The sequence below is a fragment of the Poecilia reticulata genome, linkage group LG8, assembly GCF_000633615.1.
Source record: "Poecilia reticulata strain Guanapo linkage group LG8, Guppy_female_1.0+MT, whole genome shotgun sequence".
NCBI classification, from domain to species: domain Eukaryota; kingdom Metazoa; phylum Chordata; class Actinopteri; order Cyprinodontiformes; family Poeciliidae; genus Poecilia; species Poecilia reticulata.
The window spans coordinates 17939064-17942801 of record NC_024338.1 but is presented as its reverse complement, the minus strand read 5'-3'; positions in this window follow the sequence as shown (position 1 = coordinate 17942801).

The window sequence follows — 3738 nt, the reverse complement described above, 5'->3', positions numbered from 1 at the left end:
CTGCAAGAGGCGGCTGCAGAATGATGCAAGAGGCTGCAGGTTGCTGCAAGCGGCTGCAGGTCAATGCAAGATGCTGCAAGAGGCTGCAGGATGATGCAAGAGGCTGCAGGTTGCTGCAAATGGCTGCAGGATGATGCAAGAGGCTGCAGGATGATGCATGAGGCTGCAGATTACTGCAAGTGGCTGCAAGAGGCTGCGGGATGATGCAAGAGGCTGCTAGTGGCTGCAGGTGGCTGCAAAAGGCTGCAGGATGATGCAAGAGGCTGCAGGKCAATGCAAGCGGATGCAAGATGATGCAAGAGGCTGCAGGATGATGCAAGTGGCTGCAGGATGATGCAAGAGGCTGCAGGATGATGCAAGTGGCTGCAAGATGTTGCAAGTGGCTGCAGGATGATGCAAGAGGCGGCAGGATGATGCAAGAGGCTGCAGGATGATGCAAGTGGCTGCAGGATGGTGCAAGTGGCTGCAGGATGATGCAAGAGGCGGCAGGATGATGCAAGAGGCTGCAGGATGATGCAAGTGGCTGCAGGATGTTGCAAGTGGCTGCAGGATGATGCAAGAGGCGGCAGGATGATGCAGGAGGATGCAGGATGATGCAAGAGGCTGCAGGATGATGCAAGTGGCTGCAGGATGATGCAAGAGGCTGCAGGATGATGCAAGTGGCTGCAGGATGTTGCAAGTGGCTGCAGGATGATGCAAGAGGCGGCAGGATGATGCAAGAGGCTGCAGGATGATGCAAGTGGCTGCAGGATGATGCAAGAGGATGCAGGTCGATGCAAGTGGCTGCAGGTCAATGCAAGAGGATGCAAGAGGCTGCAAGATGATGCAAGAGGCTGCAGGATGATGCAATAAGCTGCAAGTGGATGCAGGTTGCTGCAAGTGGATGCAGGTTGCTGCAAGTGGATGCAGGTTGCTGCAAGTGGCTGCAGGTTGCTGCAAGAGGCTGCAGGTTGCTGCAAGAGGCTGCAGGATGATGGAAGAGGCTGCAAAAGGCTTCCATCATCCTGCAGCCACTTGCAGATACCTGCAGCCTCTTGCAGCCTCTTGCATCATCCTGCAGCCTCTTGCATCATCCTGCAGCCTCTTGCATCATCCTGCCGCCTCTTGCATCATCTTGCATCCGCTTGCATTGACCTGCAGCCTCTTGCATCATCCTGCAGCCTCTTGCATCATCCTGCAGCCTCTTGCATCATCCTGCCGCCTCTTGCATCATCCTGCAGCCACTTGCAACATCATGCATCCTCTTGCATTGACCTGCAGCCAGCATATGCCCTCCGCTGTGCTCTATATAAAAGAGTAATGGTGAGCTTTCCTCTTTTTGTCACCAGCATGTTAACGTTTTTCTCCAATTGAATGCATAGTTTATTTTAAAAATTGTTCAACTCAAGTTTATGTTTAGTAATCTTTCATATTAAATAAATTAGCCATATGTTGCTCTGAACATAATACTAACATGGGAGGGTGTTAATGTTAGTTGATAAAGGTATTTCAACATGGATAACACCAAAAATACCATTTATTGTACCAGAAGGGCAACTTTCAGCGCCTGGTGACATGAAACATAAAGGTTGAATGTGGTGTTCTTTAAGCAAATTAATCTTTTATTGTAGAAGGTTGTTGAATATTCTGTGCTATGAATTGTAAAGCCAGATAATCAAGATAAATAAAAATTATTTCCAAACAATTGTGATCAGGAGTTGGTTATAATGAAATAAGTGAAGCTTCTCTGATTTAAGGTTTCTGTAATATTTTCAAAGTAAAACCAGCTCCATGTTGCTTGACATCAAAGAGTTTAAATTTAAATGTTTATCTTCAAAGCCAGCAGTCCAGAACAAAAATAGTCAGGTTGATTTACACCCATTTTGCCTGATTTGAAGAAGGTGTATGTGTGTGTGGGGGTTTGACCTCTGATGACCTCTAGAAACCTTTGTTTTAATATCTTCAAAACCAAAGCAGCCCACACAAAAAACTTTGCTGCACAAACCAGCACAAACGTAGCCGAGTTGATTGACACCCATTTTGTCTGATTTTGGAGAAGGTGGGGGGCTGGTTGACCTTGGATGACCTCTAGAAACATTTCTTTATATCTTTAAAATGATAGCAGCACAAATGAAAATTTTTGCTGCACAAACGTAGCACAACGTTTGACACCAATTTTGTCTGATTTGAAGAAGGTGGGGGGCTGGTTGACCTTGGATGACCTCTAGAAACATTTCTTTATATCTTTAAAATGACAGCAGCACAAACGAAAATTTTTGCTGCACAAACCAGCACAAACGTAGCACAAACGTTTGACACCAATTTTGCCTGATTTGAAGAAGGTGGGGGTGGGGGGGCAACTTCACTCAGGTCAGCGCTCTGAGAGGGATGTGGTGGGCGGGTCCCTGCGTCATTTGGCAGCAGCTCATTGGCTAAGAGCAATGCTAGTGTTTTTATGTGAAAAGTTAACCTTTTGACTGCTGATCATAACAATAATTCACCATAAAATGATGAGCATGACACACTTTCTTCTTGCTTTTAACCCTCTGATGCGTAAGTGGGTCCTTTTGGACCCGGTGAGGTCATCATTTTGCAATATCTTTGTAATGAAAAGTTTTCATCACTTACTATTCCAGGTACTTCTCAAGAAACATGTTATTGATATCATGCAATTCAAATTTTTAATTTACCTTTTATACATTTTAAGAAATAGCATGTTTTATATCACTACCCCATTCTTCCGTGAGTGGGTCCAAAATGACCCGCATTCATTTCCTATGGAATTTAATGGGAATCTTTGTTTCTTACCAACTGTGACTGTCAGGAAAACATTTTTTGTGAACCAAACACACTGAGTCCTAAGTGTCACCCCTGAATAATAATATTTTACACAGCAAGAACTCTTGCATATAAATATGATCTTTATTTTTTATCTCACAATTGTGTGTGTGTGTGTGTGTGTGTGTGTGTGTGTGTGTGTGTGTGTGTGTGTGTGTGTGTGTGTGTGTGTGTGTGTCTGACGTCCTGGATGAGAAAACCAAAAGAGAAAATGTGTTGAATGACATACAAAACCTCTTTCGCACCACCCACCATGCCCACACACACACCCACACACACATAATGGATGTTGACATTGTCCATTACTTGTCCATTATTGTTGTTGATATTTTGTTCTACAAATTGTCACAAATGTTCTACAAATTGTTTTAAAAACGCTTAAAAAAGTGAAAAATGAAAATATTTCACACATGAAATAATTCTTGTGTGAAATAAAACACAGTTGAAAGTATCAAGCAAAACATAACTGAATCAAAATGACAAAAGTAGCAAAAAACACATTGATTTTATTACCAAAAGGAATGAAAGACAGTCATGAAAGAAAAACACTCTAAAGCTGTGGATAGGTCTGAAGCTGTTGAAAACATTTAATGCAGTAAAAGTAAACAGAAAATTAAATTTACGACTTTTTTTTACAGTTTTATAAGAGGTACCACTTTGGGTCACACAGAAGAAGAGCATTGGATTTTTCTTTTAATTCTTTTATTACAACTAGAAACTAGCTATCAGGCCTGAATCAATATTCAAGCTTAGAAATCAGCGGGCTCTATGCTCCTCAGTCATCACAGCCACGTGGGCTTGTAGCTTCTGGTTGCCACGGCCCCAGGTGCTCCTAGCTTCTGGTTGCCACGGCCCCAGGGGCTCCTAGCTTCTGGTTGCCACGGCCCCAGGGGCTCCTAGCTTCTGGTTGCCACGGCCCCA